Genomic DNA, 14302 nt, shown 5'->3' on the forward strand with positions numbered 1-14302 from the left:
CCTTGGAAACTCTACAGGGCAGTTCTCGTCTCTCCTATAGGGTCACTATGAGTCAGAATCGACTCAGTGGCACTGGGTTTGTTTTGGTTTGGTTTTGGTCTCCACTGCAATGTGCAGCTGCTGATACCTCCGTTCAGATTTTTTTCTCTTGCTTTTGTGTGTGTGTGTGTGTGTGTGTGTGTGTGTATGCTTTAGGTGACTGTTTACTGAGCAAATTAGTTTCTCACTAAACAACTAATGTACATATTGTTTTGTGACATTGTTTGCCAACCCCAGGACGTGTCAACACTCTCCCTTCTCGACCTTGGGTTCCCCATTTCCATTTGTCCAGGTTTCTTGTCCCCTCCTGCCTTCTAGTCCTTGCTCCTGGGCTGGTGTGCCCATTTAATCTCCTATACATTGTTGAACTACATATGTCATTGTTTGTTTTATAGGCCTGTCTAATCTTTGGCTGAAGGGTGAACCTCAGGAGTGACTTCAGTACAAAGTTAAAAGGGTGTCCAGCAGCCGTACTCTTGGGGTTTCTCCAGTCTCTGTCAGACCAGTACGTCTGGTCTTTTTTTGTGAGTTTGAATTTTGTTCTACATTTTTCTCCTGCTCTGTCCAGGACCCTCTATTGTGATCCCTGTCAGAGCATTTAGTGGTGGTAACCAGGCACCATCTAATTATGCTGGACTCTAGCAGAGGCTGTGGTAGTTATGGTCCTTGCTTTTGTTTTTTAAGGTTAGTTTCCTAGGGCTTCTCTTGTATCTACATAGCTTAGTGTTTAGGCAAAGGTTGCTCCAAGATTGTGCCCCAACATCTGCAGCCAGTATGCCTCTATTATCTGCTGATGGATCTGTGTGTGGATTGTGAGACACATTAAAACTTCTGACTGCTTTTAAATCTTCTCCAGGTTTTATTTTCTGGGCTCTCTTGAATCTCCTGTGTGCACACACACACACTGTAGGCAAGGGATGTGTGGGTAACACGGGCCCACTTTGGTCTCCGCTATGCACTTGCATAGCCTCAGGCCAACCCGGGACAGGTATTTATCAAGTCCTTTACAGCTGTCTCACTTCCTGGAATTCTGTGTTATATCCTCAGCTAGTCTGCTAGTCCATTGCCTGCCCCAAACAATTCTGCAACCCCAGGCTAGAAGACCTACGTGTTTGCTTGCTGTGGAGATTGTCACATTAACTGACAATGCTGCAAATCAAATGAGTTCCTTTCAGCAGCAGCAGCAAGTTGAGGGTTTATACAGGCCCACCTTGCCCTGGTGAAATGACTGTGCCAAAAGAGCTGCAGAGGTGGGTTGGCAGTTTGGGCAGCTCCAGGCAAGGACACACAGATTTGCTTGGCTCTTACCCACAGCTCAGAATTTCTCAGTTTATTATATCGTTGGATCAATTTCCAGAGTGCTAAAATGGGTGTGTTTGACATTTTTTTCATCTTTTTACTTAACATGCACATAGGTATAAACTCCTTCAACTACCAGACTGATATTAAATACAAGGAATCTATTCACCCAAATACAGAAAGATTTCCTTCATCAAGCTCCAAGAAACTGTTTCATCTGAGGGAGACTTCAATCCTTGACCACCATCAGTGCAAGAACCAATAGTAACACTGACCAGGAGATTTTTCTGTTTTACCATATAGCCTTTGGCCCAAACATATGCCCCTTCTTGCATCAGTTTTGATGTACACTCTGCTGATGTGATTTGAACTTGTGGCCATGGGGGGAAGCCTAGGTGGCAGAACAAGAGAACAGAAGGCAGTATGTCTGGGGAATAGAAAAGAGAACTTAGGAAAGAAATGGATAAAGGAAGATGTGAATGGAGTCTAATGACCTTTCTACATGCATCTTTATAACTAGATCAATTTTTCAATTACTTTGTAAATTCTTCGAGAGCAAGAACAGTCTTTTATGTGTTTCAAAATGCTTAATGTAATGTCAGTACTGTACATGTGCTAAATTAACTTAATAGTCCAGGTAGTACTGAGATTTAGATTTGATAGTATTTCCCAAAAACGAAGACTAAATTCTAACTCGTAATGTGATGTGTGTCCCCCAATCTAGAAGATAGGGCACTGAGACGCTGACACTATCAAAATTTCAGATACGCAAGAGTCAGATTTTCTGGCCTTCATTTATGTAAAGAATATCTAAAAGCAAGCATGTTAGGAACCAAAAGTAGATGAGCTGCCAGATTGTAGAGTGCTTGTCATGTGATGAGGAACAGTACAGCTATACCATTTAAAAAATACCCAAGACTTAAATTTGCCAAAAATCAATGAATTGTATACTTGAAATTGGTGAATTATATAATATGTAAAACATGCCTCAATAAAGTTACTTAAAAAAAAAATACCCAGGAGTCCGAGGGAACAAAAAAAAAAACCAAAGAAACACATTTTTCAAGTTATCACACGCATTTTGGAAAACATACAGATACAAAAAAAAGTCAATTACAGTCATAAAAAAACAGGCAATCTGTTAGGTATTACAGATATTTAACTTGAAAAGATGTCAAACTGCTGTACTTTACTAGGTGAAACATCCCACTTTGGAAACAGATTTATTAATGAAATATCAGGTGCAATTAGAATTCTAGCAATTCAGGAATGAAAATTTCAACAAGTTCATTTTTTTCCTTTCCCAGAACATTTATTATAATGCATACTTTCAGAAATTTGCAGCTCACGTAACCAACCATCAACGACTTTCACCTTGACCACAGATTTATTTGTATGGAAAAACACAACAGCATTTACTAAGTATATGCAATATCTTCCACCTAATTAGTACCTCAGGGCAGGCTGTTTATAAACAGAAAACAATAGGGACATGTAAAATATCCCCAGCAGTACTCTCTGCATATTATCAGCTTTAGAAATAAGGAAGACAGTTTGCATTTTAAGCAATAAGCCAGCTAGCTACCAGACTGCTATTAAGTACAAGGAATTCAACTAGAACAACTTGTGATCCGTGAAGAAATAATACTGTGTAGCATCATACCCTGGAGAAATGAATGTGGCTCCCTTTACCTTCAAATCAGAAATATGTTTCGAGGGCAAAATGGAAACAAATACTATTATTTTTCCTTTCAATATTAATAAAAAAAAAGAATGTTCCTAAAATTTTTCACACTTGTTTCTAAATACAGTCTCCCCTGTGCACATCGCCCACCCCCGAACAATCACTTCCAAGTGACTACTTAGTATGCATTTACTGGGATCACTATAGAAATCAGCTTCTAGGCAGGAGCATTTGGCCCCCGGGGTCTGTAATGGGTTGCAGAGGACTGCACATCATCTGTCACGTGTAGATGAGGCTGCCATCTGGCGGATTTTCTCCCACTAAAAGCTAATAACATCAGTATTAGGTAAGTAAATGCTGCCACTTTTAGAAAGCATATACTTTTTAAACTTTTATTAAGTTCGTCTTATGATTTGTACTCAATGAGTGTCTGTTTCTTGTAATTGAAATATGGAGAGCAAGTATACTAAACCTTCAGATTTAAAAGATAAAATATGTGACTTTTTCTTTGCAAATTTTCACTGAACAAGACTTTGTTCTGTTAATAATAAAAAGTCTAGGAGAGAATGAGGGTTTAACATCTAGAATATATCAAGAGTTCCCACAACTTAACAGAAAGACAAACGACCCCATCAAAAAACAGGCAAAGGATTTGAATAAACATTTCACCAAAGAAGAAATACAAATGGCCAACAAGAACACGAAAAGATGCCCAACATATTTAGCCATTAAAAAAAAAAGTTGCCATCAAATAGATTCCAACTCTTGGAGACCATATAAAACTGCCCCATAGGGTTTCCAAGGCTGTAATCTTTGCGGAAGCAGACTGCCACATCTTTCTCCTGTGGAGCAGCTGGTGGGTTAAAACTGCCAAGCTTTCGGTTAGGAGCCTCATTAGCCATTCAAAAAAAAAAAAAACAAACCTAAACTTGTTGCCAGCAGTCAATTCCGACTCATAGTGACCCTACAGGACAGAGTAGAACTGCCCCATAGGGTTTCCAAGGAGTGGCTGGTGGATTCGAACTGCTGACCTCTTGGTTACCAGCCGAGCTTTTCACTACTGTGCCACCACAGCTCCCTTTAGCCATTAACCCCCCCCCCCCCAAAATCAAACCCATTACTGTCTGGCCGATTCCAACTCATAGTAACCCTACAGGGGAAGAACTGCCCCACAGGGTTTCCAAGGAGCAGCTGTTAGATTCGAACTGCTCCCATTAGCCCTTAGGGTGATGCATATCAAAACCACAATGAGATGCCATTTCACTCTCACTAGGATGGCATTGGAGCCCTGGTGGTGCAGTGGGTAAGAGCTATGGCTGCTAACGAAAAGGTCAGCAGTTTGAATCCACTAGCCACTCCTTGGAAACCATATGGGGCAGTTCTACTCTGTCCTATAGGGTTGCTGTGAGTCAGAATCAACTCGATGACAACGGGTTTGGTGGTTTAGGATGGCATTAGAATCCTTATCCATTTCTGGTGGGAATGCAAAGTGGTACAGCCACTGTGGAAAACAGTTTGGCAATTCCTCAAAAAGTTAAACATAGAACTACAATATGATCGAGCAATTCCACTCCTAGGTATATGCCCAAGAGACTTGAAAGCAGCGACTCAGACACTCGTACACCAATGTTCATTGCAGCACTATTCACAATTGCCAACAGGTGAATACAATCTAAATGCTCACCAACAAATGAGTGGGTAAACAATGGAATATTACTCAGCCTTAAAGAGAAATGAAGTCCTGATAAATGCTACGAATGAATGAACCTTGAAAACATTATGCTGAGTGAAGTAAGTCAACCACAAAAGGACAAATGCTGTATGATCTTACTCATATGGAATATCTATAATAGGCAAATGTATAGAGAGCAAAGTTTATTAGTGGTTACAAGGGATGGGAAGGAGAGAAAAGGGGGAACCACTGTTTAAAAAGCATTGAGTTTCTGTTCATGATAATAGAAAATTTGGCAGCAGATAATGGTGATGGTTGCACAACATGATTAACGTAATTGATGTCACTAATTGCACATGTGAAAAACACTAAATTGGCAAATGTGTTATATATATTATATATATATATTTATAACAATTTTTTTTTAAGTCTGGAAGTAAGACCTACACCATAGCATGGATTCTGTTTTAAATGCTAAAATGACTTCTGGTGTCATATCCACCTTTACTTCATAGCCTTACCATGGGATTTAGGGTCAAGTACATGCCAGAAGGAAACCCTGGTGGCATACTGGTTAAGTGCTAAGGCTGCTACCCAAGAGGTCGGCAGTTCGAATCCACCAGGCACTCCTTGGAAACTCTGTCGGGGAGTTCTACTCTGTCCTATAGGGTCACTATGAGTCGGAATTGATTTGATGGCAGTGGGTTTGTTCTTGTTGTTGTTGTTTTTGACATGCCAGAATTGTAAATGGCTCCAATCTCTACTCTCATACAGAATGATTGTTGATTCAGATATCGCCACCCAACTTTTCCAGTTTTCTTTCCTTCCTCTTTCTAATGGAATTCTCTAAAAGTAATCTCCCACATACTGAAATATGACATCTCTCCATTACAAGGCATTATTACTGATTAAAATAGTGTACTGTGAAATAGTCACTTGTTCCATTTTACACATAGGTCAGTGCACTGAACTCTGTCCCATGGTGCCCTGTCAGGGTCCACTATAGCGAATCCTGCTGACTGTACCAATTGTGTAGACCAGTCCAGGGAGACTAAGATCACCCACCTCTGATGCCAAATTGTGTATGGATAACAAATCTCACTCCACATGCCAGATGCATCCTATGGAAATCTCAGCTTCCCTTCCTTGTTTAGTTCAGGCCCCAGCTACCCAATGCAGTCCTTCTCATCCCTAGCTACTCGGGGCTAGGTCAGTGGGTACCAGCTGCAGGCTCGGGAGTCCAACACGACTCCCTCCACTTCGGATCAGCCGGCCCCAAATTTGGGGTTTTTGCTACTTCCTCAGAGTACCAGCTGCAAGACTCCCTCCACTTCAGGCCCGTCAGCCCCTTCTAATCCTTTAGATCCTATAATTCACTACAGCAACTCATAGAATTCAAAGAAAGTATCCCTTACTTGTTATAATAGTTTTAATATAACAAAAAAGAACACAAATGGTGAGACACATAGGGTGAGATCCTGAGGGGGTCACAGCATAGCGCTTCCATATTCCAAGGGGACATGCTACCCTCCAGAGGGCAGATATTTGCTCTTACCAACCAGAAAGCTCCCTAAGCCTTCTATTCAAAAGTCTTTATTGGCCTACCACGTGGCCATGATAGGTTACATAATGCCATGTGAAGCTTAGTTAGCATCGAGCCCCCAGGTGGTCCTTCTTGGGCTGGTGAGCCCCTTGTTCATTACCCTCAATGCTGGTCAAGCTCTCAGGAACCAAGACTAAAGGCCAAATGGCTTTCTGAAAGGTGATTCCACACCTTGCTCATGGTCGTTATCCAGCCATCTCACAACTATATGTTATTTGTTTATCATAAGAGGAAACAGGTTTTAAAAAAATGGGCTTTGGAGTTATATTTGGATTCAAATCCTATCTCTGCCATTTTTGAGTTATTTCTCCTTCATGAATTAGTTTCTGAGGCTTATTCCTCAGCTGTGAGAAAAAAAGTGGAAGGAATGATACTGTAAGGATGGCACTGGGTCGCTGTAGTGATGAAAACACCTATCGAATATTTTAAAGCATCTCGGTTAAATATGAGAGGGAGAGACTTCTTTTAGAAAAGTATGAACTTGGCCTTTATGTAGTCACCGTGCCAATCTGATTGAAAACAGTATCGAGCACAGCGCTACTCTGAAACACATGGGTTCACCATGAGCCATAATTGGGTTTGTTTTGTTTTTTGGTATCTACTTTTCCACTCCCAAGGTTTCGATTAACACTACCATGTGTGCATGAAACAGCTTACACCAAAGCTAGTTAAAAATAAATTTTTTAAAAAAGCAAGCAAATATGCATGCATACATTAAAAATACCAATTTAATACAAATGTAGTGATTATTCCTAGGGGTATGATATCACAACTGCAAACTTAATGCTACGTGACCAGGTATTTGTGAATGGGGACAAAATTTCTTTAACAGTGAAATGATGCAAATAGTTCAGTATTTCAAACAACTCAGAAGTGAGGACAATGAGCTCTGGAAAGCTGTTAGATGACAAAAATAGGCTCTAGTGATGACAAAGATACTGATGTTGAAAATACATGTGAAGAACTAAAATCATTTCATGAAATATTAGGGGCAAAAGCAATATAGCTAAATTAATATATTTATATAATGTAGTTTTAAATACTTATATTACTAAATTAAATTTTTAAATCCCATAAGGATGTATTTCACTTCCTTCATCTATATCCCTAAGAGTTTATGTAATCCAGTTGACAAGAAAGACTTTCGGTATCTTCTTATTGAGGTCTCTTTATGTTTAAGGATATGTAACACATGGCTGATAACGCTGAAATCTGTATCTCTAACCTAACACTTTCTCTTGAACTACAAACTCAGGTACCTAAATGCCTCCGAGATATCCATACTAGCATGTTCCACAAGAGGGCAGTGGCGGTCCAGTGGTAGAATTCTTAACCTTCCATCCTGCAGACTGGAAACCCTGGTGCCTTCAAGTGCTAAGGCTGCTAACCAAAAGGTCGGCAGTTAGAATACACCAGGTGCTCCTTGGAAACTCTATGAGAGAGTTCTACTCTGTCCTACAGGGTCGCTATTAGTCAGAATCGACTTGACGGCAATGGGTTATCCTGGAGACCAGAGTTTGATTCTCAGACAATGCACCTCAAACGCAGCCACCACTCATCTGTCAGTGCAGGCTTGCATGATGCTTTTGTGTTGCTGTGATGCTGAACAGATTTCAGCAGAGTGACCAGACTAAGACAGACTAGGAAGAAAGGCCTGGTAACCTACTTCTGAAAATCAGGAAGTGAAAACCCTATGGATCACAACAGTCTGATCTCGTTGTGCATGGAGTCCCCATGAGTTGGGGGCTGACCTGATTGCAGCTAACAACAACAACATATTCCACAATAAAATAGTAGAGCCAAATGTTAAGATGGCAAACAAAAGGTTAAACAGACTGAGTTCAATGCCTGACTCCATCATTTATCAGCTGTGTAACTTTGGGCAACTTACTTTTACTTTGTCCAAGCTTAAGTTTCCTCCTCTGTCAAATGGGGATAATAATAATGCTAACCTCTAAGAGTTATTGTGAAAATTAAATGAGATAAATATCTAACACACTTGGCTGAAAGGGATCTAGTAAACGTTTAATTATTAAACAATATCTCATTGAAACCTGTAGTTTTCTCCCTAGTGTGGCATAGCTGGTAGCCCTTTTCTAGACTTGCCATACCTGAACTGGTTTTAACGTCTTAGCTACTGTAGATTAGCATGTCTGAATAGGGTACAATGAAACATATATTTGGAATGTTACATAATTTGGAATGTTACATAGTGTTACATAATTCATTCTATTTATATGGCAAATCGCCATAATGGAATGGAAAAATCAAAATACTTTGTGCCATTCATGTGGTATTTGTTGCATGTTACTCGATTAGGGTCCGTGCCCTGGAGCAGTCCAGCCAATGAAACATGCTCTAAGTCAGAAAGAGTGAGAGAGTTTATGAAGGGGATGTATCCATCCCCGGGGACCCAGCAGCAACACAGGCTGTCTCTATGGAGTCCCAAAGAGCAATTTTACATTAGAGCTTATATAGACATTTACAAGGGTTAGAAGTGTCTTCCGTAGTTACTTGGTCAGAGGTACGCTCAAGAAGAGTTATTCGTTACAGGATAGTGACAAAAGATACCTGTGGGACATCTCTTTATTAGGCTAAAGATATAAGATACCTGGGCCCCAATTTTCCTGTGGGGGTTTTATGCCACACGTGGTCGGACATAAGAAAAGGTAATTTGTATCAGTTTAAAACAAATAACAAAGTCATTGACGTTTGGATAAAACAAAGTCATTAACAGAGGTATGTGAAGGAAGCAGGCAGGGAAAGAACAACTTATAGGTTTATCATGGCCTTAGTTATGTCAAGCTCTCAGTTGCCCATTTTGAAAAAGGAGAAAACATGCTGGGGAGTATTGGAGTCACATCGCATAATACCACATAGCATGTGGTAGTTATTTTGCATATGTCATATCTTCCATAATATATTATGAGCTTCTTGATAAAACAAACAACGCCTGAGACATTTTTATATCCCCTCCCCATAATACGTATCACAATGCTTTGCACAGAGCAGGTATTCAGTAGATAGCAATTAAGAGGAAAAGAAATCTACTTTGTTCTTTTACAATAAAAAAGAATAAATGCAAGCTTTCAGGCTTAAATATCCTACAGGTTGGGTATATTTTACTAGTCTTTTGGGTAATTAATTATGGTGAAATCTTATTGGAATTCTCATTTCCTCTCCATGTTATTTTCTTTAATCCTAGACCAATTTGATACATGTTCCAAACCTATGCATTTACACTAATTTATATAACTTGAATATGTACAAAATCATCACAGGCTGATATTATCTAGGAGTTTTGTAAATGTTTAGTAGCTTGGAAACACCAGGCATAAAAAACAGGTTTTAAAATTAGAGTAATGCTTTGGCAGGTTTCTCTTTCTCCTCCTTTTATCCCATCTTTTCTCTTACGAAGCATCTGGTGGTGTATTTTGCAAAAGAAGTGGGCTATTGTGATTTGAAAATTTGTTACAAATGCTAAATCAAAACTCTTTCTTGAGGTTCCAAATCATTAACCTTCAAATTCAAGTACCTGACATAAGCTATTTAATATTAACATACTGACAGGACAAGAAGAAGCACGGATAGTGTTCAAAATTATATTACGAATATAAATAAGTCTAGAGCAGTATTTGAGGAGGCAAGGGGTAGGGGAGACAAAGAAAGTGAGAACATTAGGATACATTAGTGCCACTATTTCCCCTCTCCTCCTTACTGATTTGTTCTTCCTTTTTAACATTCAATTCATTTGTCAAATAAGCATTAACCCTCTGTTGTTGTTGTTAGGTGCCATCGAGTCGGTTCCGACTCATAGTGACCCTATGCACAACAGAATGAAACACTGCCACGTCCCGCGTCATCCTTATAATCATTGTTATGTTTGAGCCCATTGGTGCAGCCACTGTGTCAGTCCAACTCCTTGAGGGCCTTCCTCTCTTTCTCTGACCCTCTACTTTACCAAGCTTGATGTCCTTCTCCAGGGACTGGCCCCTCCTGATAACATGTCCAAAGTATGTGAGACATAGTCTCACCATCCTTGCTTCTAATGAGCATTCTGGTTGTATTTCTTCCAAGACAGATTTGTTCATTCTTCTGGCAGTCCATGGTATATTCAATATTCTTCGCCAACACCACAATTCATAGGCATCAATTATTCCGTCTTCCATTTTCATTGTCCGCATTTCGCATGCCTATGAGGCTGTTGAAAACACCATGGCTTGGGTCAGGCACATCTTAGTCTTCAAGGTGAAATCTTTGCTTTTTTAACACTTTTAAGAGGTCTTTGGCAGCAGATTTGCCCAGTGCAAATTGATTTCTTGACTGCTGCTCCCATGGGTGTTGATTATGAATCCAAGTAAAATGAAATCCTTGACAACCTCAAAATTTTCTCTCTTTATCATGGATTGCTTATTGGTCCAGTTGTGAGGATTTTTGTTTTCTTTATATTGAGGTCTAACCCATACTGAAGGCTGTGGTCTTTGATCTTCATCTGTAAGTGCTTCAAATTCTCTTCACTTTCAGCAAGCAAGGTTGTGCCATCTGCATGACACAGGTCATTAATGAGTCTTCCTCCAATATTGACGCTGTTTTTCTTCATGTAGTCCAGCTTCTCGGATTATTTGCTCAGTATACACATTGACTAAGTATGGTAAAAGGATACAACCCTGACGCACACCTTCCCTGACTTTAAACCATGTAGTATCCCCTTGTTCTGTTGGAACGACTGCCTCTCATTCTATGCACAGGCTCCTCATGAGCACAATTAAGTGTTCTGGAATTCTCATTCTTTGCAATGTTATCCACAATTTGTTATGATCCACACAGTCGAATGCCTTTGCATAGTCAATAAAACACAGGTAAACATCTTTCTGGTATTCTCTGCTTTCAGCCAGGATCCACCTGACATCAGCGTTGATATCCCTGGTTCCACGTCCTCTTCTGAATCCAACCTGAACTTCTGGCATTCCCTGTCAATGCACTGCTACAACTGCTTTTGAATGATCTTCAGCAAAATTTTACTTGCATGTGATATCAATGATATTGTTTGAAAATTTCCCCATTCGGTTGGATCACCTTTCTTGGGAATAGGCATAAATATGGATCTCTTCCAGTTGGTTGGCTAGGTACCCATCTTCCAGATTTCTTGGCATAGACAAGTAAGCACTTCCAGTGCTGCATACATTTGTTGAAACATCTCAATTGGTATTCTGTCAATTCCTGGAGCCTAGTTTTTCACCAATTCCTTAAGTGATCCTGGGTGACCCTGCTGGTATTTCAATACTGGTGGCATAGCTTCCAGCATCACAGCAACACGCAAGCCCCCACAGTACAACAAACTGACAGACTTGTGGGGGGAGGGAAGCAGAGAGTCCAGGAAATGGGACCTTAGACAAAAGACAGGCAAAGGAAATTTTTTTAGGAAAAGGGACATCCCAGGAGGAGGACAGCTATTTAGAGGGACTAAAGCCGTTCAGATATGAGCAGAAGGACAAAAAGCAACCCATCTCAGATATCTTCAATTAAAAAAATGAAAGTTATAAATAACCTAATGTGTTTGAACATACAGAGGGGAAATCTATAGGTGTCTCGGGGAGACCTATTTAGGGATGAGTTAGTGACAGACTCATTAAAATAAACCTAAGCAAATGAAAATTAAATAAAATGTGTGAAAACAATACTTTCATAGAAAAGGAGTAATGGTAATAATATACTCAATACATGGTTAAACTGTGAACAACTGTTGCCCAATTAGGGTCTGTGCCCTAGAGCAGTCAAGCCAACGAAACTTACTCCAAGTCAGAAAGAGAGATAAAGTTTATTTAGAAGGTGACACCAGTGGGAAGTCGGGCAGCAACGCAGACTGTCTTTATGGAGTCCCGAAAGATAATTTTACATTAGAGCTTATATATGGCTGTTGCAAGGGTTAGAAGTGTCTTTTTGGCATGTAGCCTGCAGAAGGCATGGCTGGATGAGTTATTTATTACAAAATAATTACAAGAGACTCATTATCAGACTAAAGAGATACATGCAGAACATCTCCTTATCAGGCTAAAGATATACATGCCAGATATCTGGACTCTAATCTTCATGTGGGGGTGTCATAAGTCACAGGTGGCCAGGTGGCCAGACAGAACAAAACAAAGTCATTAACAAAAGTATGCAGAAAGGAGAAGGCAGGCAGAAAGAAATTTATAGGTTCGTCATGGCGTTAGTTATGTCAAGCTCTCAATTGCCCATCTGAAAAAGAGAAAACATGTTGCGGAGTAATAGGATTGTACAATGTTTACATAGTCATATGATGGACTCAAACATACCAATGATCATGAAGATGGCAGAGGCCGGGGCAATGTTTTGTTTCTTTATACCTAAGGCCGCCATGAATTGGGGCCATCTCAAGGGCAACTAACAACAACGGTGATATGATTAATATGATTAGTAAATATTAATTTCATGAAAACTGTGATGTAAATACTTGGGGAAGAGAAAAACTGTGTGTATGTTGTTGTTGTTAGGTGCCATCTAGTCAGTTCCGACTCATAGCAACCCTATGCACAACAGAACGAAACACTGCCTGGTCCTCCACCATCCTCAGTGTTGTTGTTACACTTGAGCTCATTGTTGCAGCCACTGTGTCAATCCATCTTATTGAGGGTCTTCCTCTTTTTCGCTGACCCTCAACTTTACCAAGTATGATGTCCTTCTCCAGGGACTGATCCCTCTTGATAACATGTCCAAAGTATGTGAGACATAGTCTTGCCATCCATCCTTCTAAGGAGCATTCTGGTTGTACTTCCTCCAAGACAGATTGGTTCGTTCTTTTGGCAGTCCGTGGTGTATTCAGTATTCTTCACCAACACCACGATTCAAAGGTGTCCGTTCTTCTTCAGCCTTCCTTATTCATCGTATTCGTCTTATGTGTTCATAAGAGAGCTAAATTTTCACCTTTTATAATAGAAAGTTAATAGATAATATCAAGGCATAGCAATATAAGCACATTATATAAAAACATGGTGGCAAATACCATAGGGAACAGCTAAAATTGTTTAAAGTCATTGCCTTTCAGGGGTGAGAATCAGGAATGGAGAGGGATATGGTAGAGAACTTGTTTTTCATTGTACTATCTTTTAAAAATCTATGCACATTGTATTAAGTCTACAAATGAATTTTTTCATGAATGATAAATTTTTGTACTTAGCTTAATTCTTCCCAGGTGCATTGTATGTGTGTTCTAATTTAGAAATCACAACTTTAAAAACAAGTAAAAATACTTTTGCCATTTTCTTAATTGTTGAAGAATAAAAATAAAAATCATTCCCATGACTTGTATCACTTGTCAAGTTCTCTAATTTCATTGCTCCCCTTGCTTATCATGGTCTACATACACTGCTGTTTTCCATTTCTGTGTTCAAACAAGTGAAACACTTTACCTGATGACCTGCCCACGCTATACAATTTGCTTTGCTTGAAAGCCTACTCCTTCAGTCTTCTCCTGGTTGACTCCTTGTCTTTCAAGCCTCAGCTTAAATGTCACTTCTGCAAAGAAGCTCTCCCTGACCGTGCAATCTAAAATAGGTCCCCACCTCTTGCTGCTATTCTCTCTTGCATCATCCTGTTCTTCACTGCACTTTATCACAGTTTGTAAAAATACATTTGAGTACTTGTTTGTATGTTCCCACTAGATTGTAAGCTCTATGAGGGCACAAAGCAGAGCAGTCAAGTGTTATCTGTGAACAGCAGGCCTTGCACATAACCAAAACCAAACCCATTGCTGTCGAATCCATTCCAACTCATAGCGACCCTACAGGAAGAAGTAGAACTGTCCTACATGGTTTCTAAGGCCGTAAATCTTTTCAGGAGCAGACTGACATATCTCTCTCCCCAGTGGGTTTCAACCACTGACTTTTTGGTTAGCAGCGAAGCACATAACCACTGCATCACCAGGGCTCCTGACCCGCACATAGTAAGTGCTTAATGAATACTTTTTTAATGCATTTGTTTTTAA

Source organism: Loxodonta africana, chromosome X (assembly GCF_030014295.1).
Source record: "Loxodonta africana isolate mLoxAfr1 chromosome X, mLoxAfr1.hap2, whole genome shotgun sequence".
Classification (NCBI taxonomy): Eukaryota; Metazoa; Chordata; class Mammalia; order Proboscidea; family Elephantidae; genus Loxodonta; species Loxodonta africana.